Below are 13408 nucleotides of genomic sequence, written 5' to 3'. Positions count from 1 at the left end.
GTTGGTTCCTCTGTTTTTTCAAAATGTTGTTCGTTTGCATGGTATTCCGGAGAATATCGTTTCTGACAGAGGGACCCAATTCGTGTCTAGATTTTGGCGGGCATTCTGTGCTAGGATGGGCATAGATTTGTCTTTTTCGTCTGCTTTCCATCCTGAGACTAATGGCCAGACCGAGCGGACTAATCAGACCTTGGAGACATATTTGAGGTGTTTTGTGTCTGCGGATCAGGATGATTGGGTTGCTTTTTTGCCTTTGGCGGAGTTCGCCCTCAATAATCGGGCCAGCTCTGCCACCTTGGTGTCCCCGTTTTTCTGTAATTCGGGGTTTCATCCTCGATTTTCCTCCGGTCAAGTGGAATCTTCGGATTGTCCTGGAGTGGATGCTGTGGTGGAGAGGTTGCATCAGATTTGGGGGCAGGTGGTGGACAATTTGAAGTTGTCCCAGGAGAAGACTCAGCTTTTTGCCCACCGCCGTCGTCGTGTTGGTCCTCGGCTTTGTGTTGGGGACTTGGTGTGGTTGTCTTCTCGTTTTGTCCCTATGAGGGTTTCTTCTCCTAAGTTTAAGCCTCGGTTCATCGGCCCGTACAAGATATTGGAGATTCTTAACCCTGTGTCCTTCCGTTTGGACCTCCCTGCATCCTTTTCGATTCATAATGTTTTTCATCGGTCATTGTTGCGCAGGTATGAGGTACCGGCTGTGCCTTCCGTTGAGCCTCCTGCTCCGGTGTTGGTTGAGGGTGAGTTGGAGTACGTTGTGGAAAAGATCTTGGACTCTCGTGTTTCCAGACGGAAACTCCAGTATCTGGTCAAATGGAAGGGATACGGTCAGGAGGATAATTCTTGGGTCACTGCCTCTGATGTTCATGCCTCCGATCTTGTCCGTGCCTTTCATAGGGCTCATCCTGATCGCCCTGGTGGTTCTGGTGAGGGTTCGGTGCCCCCTCCTTGAGGGGGGGGTACTGTTGTGAAATTGGATTCTGGGCTCCCCCGGTGGCCACTTGTGGAATTGTACTTGTGTGCATCATCCCCTCTGTTCACCTGCTCCTATCAGGATGTGGGAGTCGCTATATAACCTTGCTCCTCTGTCAGTTTCATGCCGGTCAACAATGTAATCAGAAGCCTTTCTGTGCATGTTCCTGCTACTAGACAACTCCCAGCTAAGTTGGACTTTTGTCCTTGTGTGTTTTTGCATTTTGTTCCTGTTCACAGCTGCTGTTTCGTTACTGTGTCTGGAAAGCTCTTGTGAGCGGAAATTGCCACTCTGGTGTTTTGAGTTAATGCTAGAGTCTTAAAGTAATTTCTGGATGGTGTTTTAATAGGGTTTTCTGCTGACCATGAAAGTGCCCTTTCTGTCTTCTTTCTATCTAGTAAGCGGACCTCGATTTTTGCTAAACCTATTTTCATACTACGTTTGTCATTTCATCTAAAATCACCGCCAATATATGTGGGGGCCTCTGTCTGCCTTTTGGGAAAATTTCTCTAGAGGTGAGCCAGGACTGTCTTTTCCTCTGCTAGGATTAGGTAGTTCTCCGGCTGGCGCTGGGCATCTAGGGATAAAAAAACGTAGGCATGCTACCCGGCCACTTCTAGTTGTGCGGCAGGTTTAGTTCATGGTCAGTATAGTTTCCATCTTCCAAGAGCTAGTTCTCATATATGCTGGGCTATGTTCTCTCGCCATTGAGAATCATGACAGATACCGGAAGATCCAGGCGAAAGGATACAGGATTAAGGATCTCCAATATCTTGTAAGGACCAATGAATCGAGGCTTAAATTTGGGAGAGGAGACCTTCATAGGAACAAATCGAGAAGACAGCCATACCAAATCCCCAACACGAAGTCGGGGACCCACACCGCGGCGGCGGTTGGCAAAACGCTGAGCCTTCTCCTGTGACAACTTCAAGTTGTCCACCACATGATTCCAGATCCGCTGCAACCTATCCACCACAGAATCCACCCCAGGACAGTCAGAAGGCTCCACATGTCCCGAGGAAAAACGAGGGTGGAAACCAGAGTTGCAGAAAAATGGCGAAACCAAGGTGGCAGAACTAGCCCGATTATTAAGGGCAAATTCAGCCAACGGCAAGAAGGTCACCCAATCATCCTGATCAGAAGAGACAAAACACCTCAAATACGCCTCCAGAGTCTGATTAGTTCGTTCCGTTTGTCCGTTAGTCTGTGGATGAAAAGCGGACGAAAACGACAAATCTATGCCCATCCTACCACAAAAGGATCGCCAGAACCTGGAAACAAACTGGGATCCTCTGTCCGACACAATATTCTCAGGAATGCCGTGCAAACGAACCACGTTCTGGAAGAACACAGGAACCAGATGAGAAGAGGAAGGCAGTTTGGGCAAAGGAACCAGATGGACCATCTTGGAGAAACGATCACATATCACCCAGATGACAGACATGCCCTGAGACACCGGAAGATCCGAAATGAAATCCATAGAGATGTGTGTCCAAGGTCTCTTCGGGACAGGCAAGGGCAAGAGCAACCCGCTGGCACGAGAACAGCAAGGCTTAGCTCGAGCACAAGTACCACAGGACTGCACAAATGACCGCACATCTCTTGACAGGGAAGGCCACCAAAAGGACCTGGCCACCAGATCTCTGGTGCCAAAAATTCCCGGGTGCCCTGCCAACACTGAGGAATGAACCTCGGAAATGACTCTGCTGGTCCATTTAGCAGGCACAAACAATCTGTCAGGTGGACAAGAGTCAGGCCTACCAGCCTGAAATCTCTGCAACACACGTCGCAGATCTGGAGAAATAGCTGACAGGATAACTCCTTCCTTAAGAATACCCACAGGTTCAGCGACTCCAGGAGCATCAGGCACAAAGCTCCTAGACAGAGCATCGGCCTTCACATTCTTAGAACCTGGTAAATACGAAACCACAAAGTCAAAACGGGAGAAAAACAATGACCAGCGGGCCTGTCTAGGATTCAGGCGTTTAGCAGACTCGAGGTACATCAGATTTTTGTGATCAGTCAAGACCACCACACGATGCTTAGCACCCTCGAGCCAATGACGCCACTCCTCAAATGCCCACTTCATGGCCAACAACTCCCGATTGCCCACATCATAATTTCGCTCTGCCGGCGAAAACTTCCTAGAGAAAAAGGCACAAGGTCTCATAGTAGAGCAACCAGGGCCTCTCTGCGACAAAACGGCCCCTGCCCCAATCTCCGAAGCATCCACTTCAACCTGAAAGGGAAGTGAGACATCAGGCTGGCACAAAACAGGCGCTGAAGTAAACCGGCGCTTCAACTCCTGGAAAGCCTCCACGGCAGCAGGAGCCCAGTTAGCCACATCAGAGCCTTTCTTGGTCATATCCGTCAACGGTTTAACAACGCTAGAAAAATTAGCGATAAAACGACGGTAGAAGTTAGCAAAACCCAAGAACTTCTGAAGACTCTTAACTGACGAGGGTTGAGTCCAATCATGAATAGCTCGAACCTTGACTGGGTCCATCTCCACAGCAGAAGGGGAAAAAATGAACCCTAAAAAGGGAACCTTCTGTACACCAAAGAGACACTTTGAGCCTTTAACAAACAAAGAATTTTCACGCAAAATCTTGAAAACCATCCTGACCTGTTCCACATGCGAGTCCCAATCATCAGAACAAACCAGAATATCATCCAGATAAACGATCAAAAATTTATCCAGATACTTCCGGAAAATGTCATGCATAAAGGACTGAAAAACTGAAGGTGCATTAGAGAGCCCAAATGGCATCACCAAGTACTCAAAATGACCTTCGGGCGTATTGAATGCGGTTTTCCATTCATCTCCTTGCTTAATGCGCACAAGGTTGTACGCACCACGAAGGTCTATCTTGGTGAACCACTTGGCACCTTTAATCCGGGCAAACAAGTCTGACAACAACGGCAAAGGATACTGAAATTTGACAGTGATCTTATTCAAAAGCCGATAGTCAATACAAGGCCTCAAAGATCCGTCCTTTTTAGCCACAAAAAAGAATCCCGCACCAAGAGGGGAAGAAGAAGGACGGATATGCCCCTTCTCCAGAGACTCCTTGATATATGAACGCATCGCGGTATGTTCAGGTACCGACAGATTAAACAGTCTTCCCTTAGGAAACTTACTGCCTGGAATCAAATCTATTGCACAGTCACATTCCCTATGAGGAGGCAATGCACTTGACCTAGACTCGCTGAAGACATCCTGATAATCAGACAAATACGCCGGAACTTCCGAAGGCGTAGAAGTAGCAATAGACACGGGCAGGGAATCTCCATGAATTCCATGACAGCCCCAACTTGACACTGACATTGCCTTCCAGTCCAAGACTGGATTATGGGTCTGTAACCATGGCAACCCCAAAACAACCAAATCATGCATCTTATGCAGAACAAGAAAACGTATCACCTCCCGATGTTCAGGAGACATGCACATGGTAACCTGTGTCCAAAACTGCGGCTTATTTTCTGCCAATGGCGTAGCGTCAATACCTCTAAGAGGGATAGGATTTTCTAATGGCTCAAGAACAAAACCGCAACGCTTGGCAAATGACAGATCCATAAGACTCAGGGCAGCACCTGAATCTACAAACGCCACGACAGGATACGATGACAGTGAGCAAATCAAAGTTACAGATAGAATGAACTTAGGTTGCAAATTACCAATGGCGACAGGACTAACAACCTTAGTAAGACGCTTAGAGCATGCTGAGATAACATGTGCAGAATCACCACAGTAGTAACACAAGCCATTCTGGCGTCTATGAATTTTCTGCTCATTTCTAGTCAGGATTCTATCACATTGCATTAAATCAGGTGCCTGTTCAGATAACACCATGAGGGAATTTGCGGTTTTGCGCTCCCGCAACCGCCGGTCAATTTGAATCGCCAGGGCCATGGAATCATTCAGACCTGTGGGAATTGGAAAACCCACCATCACATTCTTAATGGCTTCAGAAAGGCCATTTCTAAAATTTGCAGCCAATGCACACTCGTTCCACTGGGTCAGCACGGACCATTTCCGAAATTTTTGGCAATACACCTCAGCCTCGTCCTGGCCCTGAGACATAGCCAGCAAGGCTTTTTCTGCCTGAATCTCAAGATTGGGTTCCTCATAAAGCAAACCGAGCGCCAGAAAAAACGCATCAATATCAGCCAATGCCGGATCTCCTGGCACCAGCGAGAAAGCCCAATCCTGAGGGTCGCCCCGTAAAAAAGAAATAACAATTTTCACTTGCTGAGCGGAGTCTCCAGAGGGACAGGGTCTCAGGGACAAAAACAATTTACAATTATTCCTGAAATTTCTAAACTTAAATCGGTCTCCGGAAAACAGTTCAGGAATCGGTATCTTAGATTCTGACATAGGATTTCTGGTAACATAATCTTGTATGCCCTGCACACGAGCAGCAAGCTGGTCCACACTTGTAATCAAGGTCTGGACATTCATGTCTGCAGCAATCACAAGCCACTCAAAGGTAAAGGGGAAAAGAGAAAAAAAAAATGAGAGAGAGAAAAAAAAAAACTCAGAACTTTCTTTCTTATAATCCCACTTCTGCAATGCATTTAACATTTAGTACTGGCCTGGCAAACTGTTATGACCCCAATGGCGAGGGTCTCAGAGATATCAGCAAGTCTGCAAAGTACAAAAATCCAGCTCATAGGGCAGTGGTAACTGGGTTGACCATATATCTACTCCTAACGCCAACCCTAGAAGTAGCCGGGGAACATGCCTACGTTGGTCGCTAGATGTCTCGCGCCAGCCGGAGAGCTAACTACCCCTAGAAGAGGAAAACAAAGACCTCTCTTGCCTCCAGAGAAAGGACCCCAAAAGTAGGATACAAGCCCCCCACAAATAATAACGGTGAGGTAAGAGGAAATGACAAACACAGAGATGAACTAGGTTTAGCACAGAGAGGCCCACTTACTAATAGCAGAATATAGTAAGATAACTTATATGGTCAACAAAAACCCTATCAAAAATCCACGCTGGAGATTCAAGAACCCCCGAACCGTCTAACGGCCCGGGGGGAGAACACCAGCCGCCCTAGAGCTTCCAGCAAGGTCAGGATACAGATAATATACAAGCTGGACAAAAAATGCAAACAATAACGAATTGCAAAAAGCAAAAAAGCAGACTTAGCTTAGTCAAGCAGGAACCAGGATCAGTAGACAAGAGCACTACAGATTAGCTCTGATATCAACGTTGCCAGGCATTGAACTGAAGGTCCAGGGAGCTTATATAGCAACACCCCTGACCTAACGACCCAGGTGAGCATAAAAGGAATGACTGACAAACCCAGAGTCAAATCACTAGTAGCCACTAGAGGGAGCCAAAAAGTAAATTCACAACACATCCCTGTATGCTCTCTGAGTGTGGACCTGAGTGGCCTGTGTGCTGTAGGTCCGGGACAGTCAGTGTTGGAGTCTCCTGGGAGTGAGACATCCTGGAAGCACCTAGAGACCGTGGACCTGGACGGTCTGTGTTGAGGACTTGTGACTGATGAGGAGTCAGCGTGAGGAGTGGAACTGAAAGGTAACCCCGGATAAGGGGATGATAATATACAGCAGAGAAGCCTATCTGCTGCATGAACAGACTGGGGATCGTGATAAGTTCATGAAATGTCACGCAATGGACTGTACGTCATGTGGTTTATGATGTGTAATAAACCAAATAAGACTGATATGTGTGAGATATTGTGCCTGAAGTGTTTATCCTGCTGCCAAGTGAGTGCCCCCCAAGACACGTGGTAAGCACAATCTTACAATACAGACAGAAGGGGATAACGATGCAAGTCCAGTAGCTCATCCTAATACACCCCTTTATGTGTCTGTGACAGAAGCAGTTTGCTTCTTTAGATGTGGAAATGGGCCCCGTTAGAATCTGGGATCCTGTGTGGCTGCACAGGTTTCACCAATGGTATGTCCACCCTGGTCTACCATAGGCTTAAAGGGAGATGGTGTTGTTTAAAACTAGCTTAAAGCATTCCATACTGACACAGGGTTAGATAATTATATCCGGATGTTAAACTTTTGAACGTGCTCTTTTTTGAATGATCTTTAGAAATTCTTGTAAGCCATGGCAAGTAGAAAGGGTCATATGGAATTATCTGCGCTACTTATCATGTAATTACACAGAAGGACAGACAAACAGACAAGGTTCATCAACATCTTAAAGCATTTCACTTGTCAAAGTCAATTAATCAGATCATCAAAAGATACCTACCGTAACTGCTTGACACATACGAACTTTTATTACAAAATTCTTCTTGTGTTCTTATAACTCCAGAGTTATTTGTGTTGTCTTCTGGATCTTCACTTCTTACATTGATCATGTACTAAAGAGAAATCTTCTTGGAACAGTGCCAATACTTCAAATCAAATTCCAGCAGCTAAGGGATTGAGATAAAAGAGATGACCATATTTTTTCCTCTAATTGGTTCCTTCTTGCTGTGGTCAGGAAGGTTACATTTTCTCTTATATAGTTTCAGAATCATTTGAACATCTTGGAATGATATTAAATATGAAAAGGACAAATGCTTTAGCATCCTAAAAAATGATAAACAGGTGTAACTTTTTGTATTTTTAACAGCAAATAATTGTCTACTTAATAGATGATTACATTATTTGCTCCATGTGTAAAAGATTTAAAAATATTTTTACTCTACGAACGAAATAACAGATTTAATTTTCATGATTTGTTCTTTGAGATTTCTGAGAAATCTTCAGCTACTATTAGAAAAATTTAAGGAATTGTTTTACCAACATTTAGAAAACCTACAGTATACCGTATTTTCCGGTTTATAAGTCGCACCAGATTACAAGACACACCCCAAATTTTGAGGAGAAAAATGGGAAAAAATACTTTTTTTTTATAAAATGGTGGTGCTTCTTACAATCCAGGCGTCTTATTTCTTACTGGGGGTCTTGGCTTCGGTGAAGCAGGGTCCCAGGGAGGCTGCTGGTGTTCGGTTGTCTAGTTGCAGGCCCAAGTGGAGCAGGGTCCCAGGGACCCCGGAAGAAGAATGGCGGACGCCATATGCCACCGCAGGGCTACTTCTCACCACCAAACAACCACCGCTCGCCACCATACCACCACCGCAGGACCACCGCTCGCCGCAGTACCACCACCACACACCGCAGGCCCACCGCAACACCCCCAGCTCCTTGCCCATCGCATTGACCCCTCGATAAGAACAATGTTCAGTTTATAAGAGGCATCCCCATTTTCCCCCTAATTTTGGAGATCATAAAAGTGCATCTTATAATCTGAAAAATACAGTAAGTTCCTTGACATTATACAAGAAAAAAAAGAAATAGGCACCAATTTACCTTGATCTTTCCACATTTGGCTACAATCACTTCATGTTTTACTGCCAACAAGTAAATAAGGAGTAAAGAGAGATAAAAAAAAATGTTTTAAATTCAAATTCCCCATCTTCGCCAAATTTTCTCAAATACTTGATTCATTGCTGTAAAGATTTTGCAAATCTTAATACAGGAAAGCTTGTAATTTCATAGAAAATTCAGGTGTGGGAGAGAAAAGAGTGAAAACTCTGCCAAACATAAGAGCTTGTACTCTACAGAAGAGAGAGACAGAGGACTCGTGTGAATTTTGGCACAATCGTCACCACTGTGACATCATGTAAACATTAAGAACATGCAAGAGGCCAGTGGCCATTTGGTGAGCTGCAATGCATGCTTCATGTTCACAGACTTACCAGTGGAAAAGTCAAACTTCACCTGCAAGCTTGTGTTCTTGTTGAAGGAAAAGTTGCAAAGTCTAGAAGACAGAATAGCTACAATGAAAATTATTAAGGAAGGTGAGGAGTTTTAAGACAGAGCAGAAGCATCTCCTCTGAATGCATAAAGAGAATAAATCTGTAATGCATCTGAAGAAACTGAGGAATGGAATATTGTGACCCAGAGAAGCAGGAGAATCGGGAAGCAGTCAGCACCCATACTGCTCCGGAACCAGTTCCAGGTTCTCACATGGGAGAACGATGATCAAATACATCAAGATAAGACTTTGCCCACAAAGAACAGCCTTGTAAGCACTCAGAGTCTTCTTTGATGGAGAAAGAAAAATATTGTTAATAACAAACGGAGAGTGCTGGTCATCAGGATTTCCTGTTAAGAAGAAAAGAGATCGTTATCTGCAGACCGGATATAAAATCAAGAGAAATGTGTCATCTTCCAGATGCAAAAATCAAAGATATGTCTGACAGGACATTAAGACTCTTCAGACCTCCAGATTACTACCATTTCTGTCACCGCTGTGCTTTAGGGCCGGCGCTTACACAGTGCAGGGAAGCTGAAGGCGAGGGACGCGACAGACACGGCAATGTAAGTATGTAGTGTTTGTTTTTTTTTTACATTTACACTGGTAACCAGGGTAAACATCGGGTTACTAAGCGCGGCCCTGCGCTTAGTAACCCGATGTTTACCCTGGTTACCCGGGGACTTCGGCATCGTTGGTCGCTGGAGAGCTGTCTGTGTGACAGCTCTCCAGCGACCACACAGCGACGCTGCAGCGATCGGCATCGTTGTCGATATCGCTGCAGCGTCGCTTAATGTGACGGTACCTTTAGGCAAGAAAGTGAACGAACTGGGAGCACAGGTCTTCTCATCCATCCTCCCAGTGCATGGCCATGGAACAAGGAGGTGGAACAAAATTCTACAGGTAGAGGAGACACAGATTAGATATTAGAAAAAACTTTTTGACAGTGAGGATTGATCAACAAGTGAAACACGCTGCCAAGAGAGGTGATGAGTTCTAATTCAATGGAAGTCTTCAATCACTGGCTGGACAGACATCTGTCTGGGATGATTTAGTGAATCTTGTACTGAGCAGGGGGTTAGACCAGATGACCCAAGTGGTCCTAACCAACTCTAGCATTCTATGATTCTATGACACTGCTGTCCATAAGAGCTTACACTCTGTTCAGTGACTCTGAAGTCAGAAGACACCTCTGTCGTAGAAAAAGGGGCTCCATTGGGAACTACTGATCTGTGATGGTCCAGATACTGACCACCACTGTTCAAAGTAAGATGTCTTCGCTGCAGGGCATTAAGGGGAAGCTACCAGAAGTGCAAAATTAAATCAGCCTACTTAATGATGCTTTAGCTGTGTGGGAAATAGTGATGGGGAAGGGTTTTTTTCATTTGAGACATGAATGGAATCTCAAAATGTTTGAATTTGTATGAATTCACAAATTTCAGCAAATTTGACTCAAACTCAATTCTTAGCTGATAGATTCTCTTATGTCTATTGGTAAACTATGAAACAATGAGCATGGGAGTGATGTGTTATGTTAAATGTGAGGAGGTTATTTGTTAGGCCGGGTCACACTTGCCATATGGAAAATCGGTCCAAGTCTACTTGCCCAGAGTCACACGAGTTTTCTTCGTATGGTCATCTATGTGTAATCCGCTTGCAATGCGATGATGTTATTTTCTCACACCTATGCATCCGTATGGCATCCGCACGACATGCATATGGCATTACATTTCTCGCTGCTTTTCCCCATTGAATTTAATGGCTCAATGGGCTGAAATGAGGAAAATGTGTGTGTATTTCAGTCACACTGAAGGTCCGTGTGTTGTCGGATTTTTTCTCGCACCCATAGATTTGCATTAGCGAGACTAGGCTGATATACACATGCAAACACAGCATGCTGCAATTTCTCTCACATGCAGAATACGCCCGAGAAAAAAAACGGTGATGTGAGCTGCCCCATAGATTAACAATGGTCTGAGTGCTATGCGATGTTTTCTCGCTTAGCACTCATCCGTATTCACCACTAGTGTGACCCCAGCCTTATTTTCATCCTTATGCAGCTGATACTGTGGTCTTCAGAGTCTAAAGGAACGTAAAAAGATTTTCGCGGCATACATGGCAAACATTTATCTCAAATATGAAGTGTACCCAACCACAGGAACATGAACATTATACTCTCAGATTATGTATTCACCACATTTAGGTTCACTGTAAATAACCCTTATAAAAACATTGAAAACATACTAAAAAACGACCCTGCGAGACTGAAAAAGTGCAAAGGTGCAGACTATGATAGAGATAAAATAAGGGAGGTGATCTGATCCTAAGGCCATGGTCTCAGAAACACCTCCCTAACTGCAGAGGTAGGCCCCCTATATAGATATAATATGAATCGGTGCCCCTGCTCATACGTTGACTGTCCCCAAAGTAGCTCAAGTGGCCCGCTAACATTATAATATATATATATATATATATGTATATATATATGCGCACACATATATATTATTAAGGAAAAAAAATTAATGCAAGAATGCCGTTGATAAGGTTTTACGTATACTATAATTTTATATTACCAATATCTTTTTTCATATACAAAATTGACATTTATTTATGTACTATATATTGTGATAAAGTCACTGGTAATGTAATAGAGGGGAGATATGTGTCACTGCGCTTAATGACATCAGTGATATGACGTGGTATTTTCCACCTGCACACTACGTGTCGTGAGGGTTAGGTTGAAGTTGCATAATGGGCTGGTTTCATGTTGACCTTCATAGAGTGGGAGGGAGAAGGTCCACTTTATCTCCACCTGCAGAGCCGACAGGACCTGTGCGATGTCATGATCATGTGGTCAGTCACATGATGGAAAGAGTCACATGTTCTGGGGTTTAAGTAACTAGGTTCTAAAAACATTCTGGGTTCAGCTAGACAGGAGAGAGAATTCTCCAGTGGTTTGGTGTCCTGAAGAGAGTCTGAACCTGTATTGCTCCAGAGCGGGGTGCCACCCGCATACGTATCGGCTGTGTTGCAGTGTTTTTTTGTTGTTGTTTTCTGTTTTAGCCGCAAAGGCTGTGTTTATTTTCCCTTCTTGTTGGTCTATGCCACATAAGATTAAACCAACCAAAAATTTAAAGAGACGGTGTTCCTATTTTCTACCTCTGTATACCGCCACTACAGTATATATATTATATATATATATATACAGTATATATATACAGTATATATATATATATATATATATATATATATATACACTGCTCAAAAAAATAAAGGGAGCACTCAAACAACAGAATATAACTCCAAGTAAATCAACCTTCTGTGAGATCAAATTGTCCTCTTAGGAAGTAACACTGACAATCAATTTCACATTTTGTTGTGCAAATGGAATAGACAACAGATGGAAATTATTGGCAATAATCAAGACACACTCAATAAAGGAATGGTTATGCAGGTGGGTACCACAGACCACATTTCAGTACCAAGGCTTTCTGGCTGATGTTTTGGTGACTTTTGAATGTTGGTTGTGCTTTCACACTCGTGGTAGCATGAGACGGACTCTACAACCCACACAAGTGGCTCAGGTAGTGCAGCTCATCCAGGATGGCACATCAATGTGAGCTGTGGCAAGAAGTTTTGCTGTGTCTGTCAGCGTAGGGTCCAGAGGCACTACCAGGAGACAGGCCAGTACACCAGAAGACTTGGAGGGGGCCGTAGGAGGGCAACAACCCAGCAGCAGGACCACTACCTCAGCCTTTTGTGCAAGGAGGAACAGGATGAGCACTGCCAGAGCCCTGAAAAATGACCTCCAGCAGCCCACAAATGTGCATGTGTCTGCACAAATGGTTAGAAACCGACTACATGAGGATGGTCTGAATGCCGACGTCCACAGATGGTGGTTGTGCTCACAGCCCAACACCATGCACGATGATTGGCATTTGCCACAGAACACCAGAATTGGCAAATTTGCCACTGGCGCCCTCTGATCTTCACAGATGAAAGCAGGTTCACACTGAGCACATGCAACAGATGTGAAAGAGTCTGGAGACACCGTGGAGAGCGATCTGCTGCCTGCAACATCCTTTAGCATGACCAGTTTGGCAGTGGGTCAGTAATGGTGTGGGGTGGCATTTCTTTGGATGGCCGCATAGCCCTCCATGTGCTCGCCAGAGGTAGCCTGACTGCCATTAGGTACCTAGATGAGATCCTCAGACCCCTTGTGAGACCATATGCTGGTGTGGTTGGCCCTGGGTTCCTCCTAATGCAGGACAATGCCGACCTCATGTGGCTGGAGTGTGTCAGCAGTTCCTGCAAGATGAAGGCATTGAAGCTATGGACTGGCCCACCCGTTCCCCAAACCTGAATCCAATTGAACACATCTGGGACATCATGTTTCGCACCATCCACCAATGTCACATTGCACCACAGACTGTCCAGGAGTTGGCGGATCCTTTAGTCCAGGTCTCATCAGAAGTATGCCCAGGCATTGTACGGAGGTCATACAAGCACGTGCAAAATAAAAAAAGATGATACACGTCACTCCGTAACCAGGGGGGTGCTCGAAGAGGGATACCACTCCCTTATCTTGTACAAATCAAAAAAATCCGGCTCTCATATTAGAGCGCTGTTTCCACATAGGAGCCTCT

The sequence above is a fragment of the Ranitomeya variabilis genome, chromosome 1 (genome assembly GCF_051348905.1).
Source record: "Ranitomeya variabilis isolate aRanVar5 chromosome 1, aRanVar5.hap1, whole genome shotgun sequence".
Taxonomy (NCBI): domain Eukaryota; kingdom Metazoa; phylum Chordata; class Amphibia; order Anura; family Dendrobatidae; genus Ranitomeya; species Ranitomeya variabilis.
The sequence above is the reverse complement of the archived record's forward strand: the minus strand, read 5'-3'. Positions refer to the sequence as shown.